The sequence below is a fragment of the Balaenoptera borealis genome (genome assembly GCF_965194805.1).
Source record: "Balaenoptera borealis genome assembly, chromosome: X".
NCBI lineage: Eukaryota > Metazoa > Chordata > Mammalia > Artiodactyla > Balaenopteridae > Balaenoptera > Balaenoptera borealis.
The window spans coordinates 56,337,501-56,345,582 of record NC_138881.1 but is presented as its reverse complement, the minus strand read 5'-3'; the positions used below and the strand labels follow the sequence as shown (position 1 = coordinate 56,345,582).

General features: G+C 36.9%; 1 protein-coding gene across 5 annotated transcripts in view; it reads left to right on the top strand.

Moving 5' to 3' along the window:
* The window catches only part of OPHN1 (oligophrenin 1), a 617,232-nt gene that overhangs the window by 216,395 nt on the left and 392,755 nt on the right, over positions 1-8,082 (top strand). The gene's annotated exons all lie outside the window — the stretch shown is intronic.

The window sequence follows — 8,082 nt, the reverse complement described above, 5'->3', positions numbered from 1 at the left end:
TATTAGTGTATATATGTCAATCCCAATCTCCCATTTCATCACCACCCCCCCCAACACTTTGCCCCCTTGGTGTCCATACGTTTGTTCTCTACATCTGTGTCTCCAGTTCTGCCCTGCAAACTGGTTCATCTATACCATTTTTCTAGATTCCACATATATGCATTAATATACAATATTTGTTTGTCTCTTTCTGACTTACTTCACTCTGTATGACAGTCTCTAGATGCATCCACGTCTCTACAAATGACCCAATTTCGTTCCTCTGTATGGATGAATAATATTCCATTGTATATATGTACCATATCTTCTTTATCCATCCATCTGTCGATGGACATTTAAGTTGCTTCCATGATCTGGCTATTGTAAATAGTGCTGCAATGAACATTGGGGTGCATGTCTCTTTTTGAATTATGGTTTTCTCAGGGTATATGCCCAGTAGTGGGATTGTTAGATCATATGGTAATTCTATTTTCAGTTTTTTAAGGACCCTCCATACTGTTCTCCAAAGTGGCTGTATCAGTTTACATTCCCACCAACAGTGCAAGAGGGTTCCCTTTTCTCCACACCCTCTCCAGCATTTGTTTGTAGATTTTCTAATGAAGCCCATTCTAACTGGTGTGAGGTGATACCTCACTGCATTTTTGATTTTCATTTCTCTAATAATTAGTGATGTTGAGCAGCTTTTCATGTGCTTCTTGGCCATCTGTAGGTCTTCTTTGGAGAAATGTCTATTTAGGTCTTCTGCCCATTTTTGCATTGCGTTGTTTGTTTCTTTAATATTGAGCTGCATGAGCTGTTTATATATTTTGGAGATTAATCCTTTGTCCGTTGATTCGTTTGCAAATATTTTCTCCCATTCTGAGGGTTGTTTTATCGTCTTGTTTATGGATTCCTTTGCTGTGCAAAAGCTTTTAAGTTTCATTAGGTCCCATTTGTTTATTTTTGTTTTTATTTCCATTACTCTAGGAGGTGGATCAAAAAAGACCTTGTTGTGATTTATGTCAAAGAGTGTTCTTCCTCTGTTTTCCTCTAAGAGTTTTATAGTGTCTGATCTTACATTTAGATCTCTAATCCATTTTGAGTTTATTTTTGTGTATGGTGTTAGGGAGTATTCTAATTTCATTCTTTTACATGTAGCTTTCCAGTTTTCCCAGCACCACTTATTGAAGAGACTGTCTTTTCTCCATTATATATCTTTGCCTCCATTGTCATAGATTAGTTGACCATAGGTGTGTGGGTTTACCTCTGGGCTTTCTATCTTGTTCCATTGATCTATGTTTCTGTTTTTGTGCTAGTACCATATTTTCTTGATTACTGTAGCTTTGTGGTATAGTCTGAAGTCAGGGAGTCTGATTCCTCCAGCTCCGTTTTTTTCCCTCAAGACCGCTTTGGCTATTCGGGGTCTTTTGTGTCTCCATACAAATTTTAAGATGATTTGTTCTAGTTTGGTAAAAAATGCCACTGGTAGTTTGATAGGGATTGCATTGAATCTGTAGATTGCTTTGGGTAGTATATCATTTTTACAATATTGATTCTTCCAAACCAAGAACATGGTATATCTCTCCAACTGTTTGTATCATCTTTAATTTCTTTCATCAGTGTCTTATCGTTTTCTGGATAGAGGTCTTTTGTCTCCCTGGGTAGGTTTATTCCTAGGTATTTTATTCTTTTTGTTGCAGTGGTAAATGGGAGTGTTTCTTTAATTTCTCTTTCAGATTTCTTATCATTATTGTGTAGGAATGCAAGAGATTTCTGTGCATTCATTTTGTATCCTTCAACTTTACCAAATTAATTGATTAGCTCTAGTAGTTTTCTGATGGCATCTTTAGGATTCTCTATGTATAGTATCATGTCATCTGCAAACAGTGACAGTTTTATTTCTTTTCCAATTTGTATTCCTTTTACTTCTTTTTCTTCTGATTGCCATGGCTAGGACTTCCAAAACTGTGTTGAATAATAGTGGTGAGAGTGGACATCCTTGTGTTAGTCCTGATCATAGAGGAAATGCTTTCAGTTTTTCAGCACTGAGAATGATGTTTCCTGTGGGTTTGTCATATATGGCCTTTATTATGTTGAGGTAGGTTCCCTCTATGCCCACTTTCTGGAGAGTTTTTATCATAAATGGGTTTTGAATTTTGTCAAAAGCTTTTTCTGAAAATATTGAGATGATCATATTGTTTTTATTCTTCAATTTGTTAACATGGTGTATCACATTGATTGATTTGCATATATTGAAGAATCCATGCATCGCTGGGATAAATCCCAGTTGACATTGGCAGATGATCCTTTTAATGTGTTGTTGGATTCTGTCTGCTAGTATTTTGTTGAGAATTTTTGCATCTATATTCATGAGTGATATTGGTCTGTAATTTTCTTTTTTTGTAGTATCTTTGATTCTGGTAACAGGGTGATGGTGGCCTCATAGAATGAGTTTGGGAGTGTTCCTTCCTCTGCAATTTTTTGGAAGAGTTTGAGAAGGATGGGTGTTAGCTCTTCTCTAAATGTTTGCTAGAATTCACCTGTGAAGCCATCTGGTCCTGGACTTTTGTTTGTTGGAAGATTTTTAATCACAGTTTCAATTTCATTACTTGTGATTGGTCTGTTCATATTTTCTGTTTCTTCCTGGTTCAGTCTTGGAAGGTTATACCTTTCTAAGAATTTGTCCATTTCTTCCAGGTTGTCCACTCTTTTGGCAGTCGCTTGTAGTATTCTCTTTGGATGATTTGTGTTTCTGTGGTGTCTGTTGTAACATCTCTTTTTTCCTTTCTAATTTTATTAATTTGATCCTCTCCCTCATTTTCTTGATGAGTTTGGCCAATCGTTTATCAATTTTGTTTATCTTCTCAAAGAAATAGCTCTTAGTTTTATTGATCTTTGCTATTGTTTTCTTTGTTTCTATTTCATTTATTTCTGCTCTGATCTTTAAGATTTCTTTCCTCTGCTAACTTTGGGTTTTGTTTTTTCTTCTTTCTCTAGTTCCTTTAGGTGTATGGTTAGATTGTTTATTTGAGATTTTTTTTTTGTTTCTTGAGGTAGGCTTGTATTGCTATAAACTTCCCTCTTAGAATTGCTTTTGCTGCATTCCATAGGTTTTGGATCATCGTATTTCATTGTCATTTGTCTCTAGGTATTTTTTGACTTTCCCTTTCATTTCCTCAGTGATCTCTTGGTTATTTACTAACGTATTGTTTAGGCTCCTTGTGTTTGTGTTTTTTACGTTTTTTTCCCTGAAATTGATTTCTAATCTCATAGCATTGTGATCAGAAAAGACGCTTGATATGATTTAAGTTTTCTTAAATTTTCTGACGCTTGTTTTGTGACCCAAGATGTGATCTATCCTGGAGAATGTTCCATGCACACTTGAGAAGAAAGTGTAATCTGCTGTTTTCGCATGGAATTCCCTATAAATATCAATTAAATCATCTGGTCTATTTTGTAATTTAAAGCTTATGTTTTCTTATTAATTTTCTTTCTGGATGATCTTTCCATTGGAGTACGTGAGGTGTTAAAGTCCCCTAGTATTCTTGTGTTACTGTCGATTTCCTCTTTCATAGCTGTTAGCATTTGCCTTATATATTGAGGTGCTCCTATAGTGGGTCCATATATATTTATAATTGTTATATCTTCTTCTTGGATTGATCCCTTGATCATTATGTAGTGTCCTTCCTTGTCTCTTTTAACATTCTTTATTTTAAAATCTCTTTTATCTGGTATGAGTATTGCTACTCCAGCTTTCTATGATATCTGTTTGCACAGAATATCTTTTTCTGTTCCCTCACTTTCAATCTGTATGTGTCCCTAGGTCTGAAGTGGGTGTCCTGTAGACAGCATATATATGGGTCTTGTTTTTGTATCCATTCAGCGAGCCTGTGTCTTTTGGTTGGAGCATTTAATACATTCACGTTCAAGGCAATTATTGACATGTATGTTCCTATTACCATTTTCTTAATTGTTTTGGGTTTGTTTTTGTAGGTCCTTTTCTTCTCTTGTGTTTCCCACTTAGTGATGTTCCTTTATCATTTGCTGTAGAGCTGTTTTGGTGGTGCTGAATTCTCTTAGCTTTTGCTTGTCTGTAAAGCTTTTGATTTCTCCATTGAACCTGAATGAGACCCTTGCCGGGTAGAGTAATCTTGGTTGTAGGTTCTTCCCTTTCATCACTTTAAATATGTCATGCCACTCCCTTCCAGCTTTTAGAGTTTCTGCTGAGAAATCAGCTGTTAACCTTATGGGAGTTCCCTTGTATGTTATTTGTCGTGTTTCCCTTGCTGCTTTCAATAATTTTTCTTTGTCTTTATTTTTTTCCAATTTGATTACTATGTGTCTCAGCGTGTTTCTCTTTGGGTTTATCCTGTATGGGACTCTCTGCGCTTCCTGGACTTGGGTGGATATTTCCTTTCCCATATTAGTGAAGTTTTTGAGTATAATCTCTTCAAATATTTTCTCTGGTCCTTTCTCTCTGTCTTCTCCTTCTGGGACCCCTATAATGCAAATGTTGGTGCGTTTAATGTTGTCCCAGAGGTGTTTTGGACTGTCTTTATTTGTTTTCATTCTTTTTTATTTTTTTTTCTGTTCCACAGCATTGAAATCCACCATTCTGTCTTCCAGGTCACTTATACATTCTTCTGCCTCAGTTATTTTCCTGTTGATTCCATCTAGTGTATTTTTCATTTCAGTTATTGCAGTTTTCATCTCTGTTTGTTTGTTCTTTAATTCTTCTAGGTGTTTGTTAAACATTTATTGCATCTTCTCGATCTGTTTCTGAGGTCCTGGATCATCTTCACTCTCATTATTGTGAATTCTTTTTCTGGAAGTTTGCCTCTCTCCACTTCATTTAGTTGTTTTTCTGGGGTTTTATTTTGTTCCTTCATCTGGTACATAGCCCTCTGCCTTTCATCTTGTCTGTGTTTCTGTGAATGTGTTTTTTGTTCCACAGCCTGCAGGATTGTAGTCCTTCTTGCTTCTGCTGTCTGCCCTCTGGTGGATGAGGCTATCTAAGAGGATTTTGCAAGTTTCCTGATGGGAGGGAGTGGTGGTGGGTAGAGCTGGCTGTTGCTCTGGTGGGCAGAGCTCAGTAAAACTTTAATCCACTTGACTGTTAATGGGTGTGGCTGGGTTCCCTCCCTATTGGTCATTTGGCCTGAGGCAACCCAACACTGGAGCCTACATGGGCTCTTTGGTGGGTCTAATGGTGGACTGTGGGTGGGCTCATGCTAGTGAGTACTTCCCGGAACTTTTGCTGCCAGTGTCCTTGTCCTCTTGGTGAGCCACAGGCAGCCCCCACCTGTGTAGGAGACCCTCCAACAGTAGCATGTAGGTCTGGTTCAGTCTCCTATGGGGTCATTGCTCCTTCCTCTGGGTCCTGATGGGCACACTAGTTTGTGTGTGCCCTCCAAGAGTGGAGTCTCTCTTTCCCCCAGTCTTGTAGTAGTCCTGTAATCAAATCACACTAGCCTTCAAAGTCTGATTCTCTAGGAATTCCTCTTCCCATTTCCGGACCCCGATGTTGGGAAGCCTGACTTGGGGCTCAGATCCTTCACTCCAGTGGGTGGACTTCTGTGGTATAAGTGTTCTCCAGTTTGTGAATCACCCACCCAGCAGTTATGGGATTTGATTTTATTGTGATTGTGCCCCTTGTACCGTCTCTTTGTGGCTTCTCCTTTATCTTTGAATGTGGGCTATCTTTTTTGGTGAGTTCCACTGTCTTCCTGTCGATGATTGTTCAGCAGTTAGTTGTGATTCCGGTGCTGTCGCAAGAGGGAGTGAGAGCACATCCTTCTACCCCACCATGTTAAACCAATCTTGAAAAAGATTTTCAATTAGCTAGTTTAAATATATTTATATAAAAATTAAATTGTAATTTATTTAATTAGTAAAAAGGAACCACCACTGAAAAATTGTGTGGTTGAAAAGTACAGTAACTGAAATGAAAAATTCACTACAGGGTATGGGGAGAAAAGAGAATTGGTGCACTTATACACAGATGAATTGAGAATATTCATTCTGAGGTAAAGAAAGAAAAAATAATTAAGAAAATGAACAGAATTTCAGAGGTCATGGAATACCGTTAAACATAACAGCACATGTATAATGGGAGTACCAGAAGAAGCAGAGAGCGTGCAAGGGTACCAATGATTATTTGAAGAAGCAATGACCAAAAGCTTGCAAAATATGGTTCAAAAACATTAATATCCTCGTCCAACAAGTTCAGCAAACTCAAAGGAAGACAAAGTGTGAGAGATACATGCTTACAGCCACCACAACCAAAATGTCAACAGACAGCAACAAAGAGAGAATCTTTTTAAAATTTTTTTATTTATTTAAAGAAATTTTATTTTATATTGGATTATAATTGATTTACAATGTTGTGTTAGTTGCAGGTGTACAGCAAAGTGAGTCAGTTTTACATATACATATATCTATTCTTTTTCAGATTCTTTTCCCATATAGGTTATTACATAGTATTGGGTAGAGTTCCCTGTGTTATACAGTAGGTCCTTGTTGATTACCTATTTCGTATAGAGTAGTGTGTATATGTTAATCCCAAGCTCCTAATTTATCCCTCCCCCCACCTTTCCTCTTTGGTAAGTATAAGTTTGTATTCTATGTCTGTGACTCTGTTTCTGTTTTGTAAATAAGTTTATTTGTATCATTTTTTTAGATTCCCTATTTACGTGATATCATATGATATTTGTCTTTCTGTATCTGACTTACTTCACTTAGTATGATAATCCGTAGGTCCATCCATTTTGCTGCAAATGGCATTATTTCATTTTTTTATGGCTGAGTAATATTCCATTGTATATATGTACCACATCTTTTTTATCCATTCTTCTGTTTATGGACATTTAGGTTGCTTCCATGTCTTGGCTATTGTAAATAGTGCTGCAATGAATACTGGGCTACATATACCTTCCTGAAGTATGTTTTTCTCCAGATACATGCCCAGGAGTGGGATTGCTGGATTGTATAGTAGTTCTATATTTAGTTTCTTTAAGGAACCTCTGTACTGTCCTCCATAGTGGCTGTACATTCCCACGAACAGTGTAGGAGGGTTTCCTTTTCTCCACACCTTCTCCAGCGCTTGTAGACTTTTTGACCAGTGTGAGGTGATACCTCATTACAGTTTTGATTTGCATTTCTCTAATAATTAAAGATGTTCAGCATCTTTTCATGTGCTCTTTGGCCATCTGTATGTCTTCTTTGTAGAAATGTTTATTTAGATCTTCTGCCCATTTTTTGATTGGGTTGCTTGTTTTTTTGATATTGAACTGCATGAGCTTTTTGTACATTTTGGATATCAACCCCTTGTCAGTTACATCATTTGGAAATCTTTTCTCCCATTCTGTGGGTTGTTTTTTCATTTTCTTTATGGTTTCCTTTTCTGTGCAACAGCTTTTGAGTTGAGTTAGGTCCCCTTTGTTTATTTTTTTGTATGGTGTTAGAGTGTTCTGATTTCATTCTTTTACATGTGGCTTTCAAGTTTTCCCAGCACCTCTTATTGATGAGACTGTCATTTCTCCATTCTGTATTCTTGCCTCCTTTGTCATAGAGTAATTGCCTCTAGGTGTGTGGTTTTATTTCTGGGCTTTCTATCTTGTTCCATTGATCTAGAAGTCTTTCTTTGTGCCAGTACCATCCTCTTTTGATTCTTTTAGCTGTATAGTGTAGCATGAAGTTAGGGCGCCTGATTCCTCCAGCTTGGTTTTGGTTTCTTAAGATTGCTTTGGCTATTCGGGGTCTTTTGTGTTTCCATACAACCTTTAAGATTTTTTTGTTGTTGTTCTAGATCTGCAAAAAATGCCATTGGTAATTTGGTAGGGATTGCATTGAACCTGTAGATTACCTTGGATAGTATAGTCATTTTGACCAAATAGATTCTTCCAATCCAAGAACATGGTATATCTTTTCATCTGTTTGTGTCATGTTCAATGCTGCTGGGTCGTATGGTAGTTCTATTTTTAGTTTTTTTTTTAACATCTTTATTGAAGTATAATTGCTTTACAATGGTGTGTTAGTTTCTGCTTTATAACAAAGTGAATCAGTGAATTTGTCCATTTCTTTTTGGTTGTCCATTTTAATGGC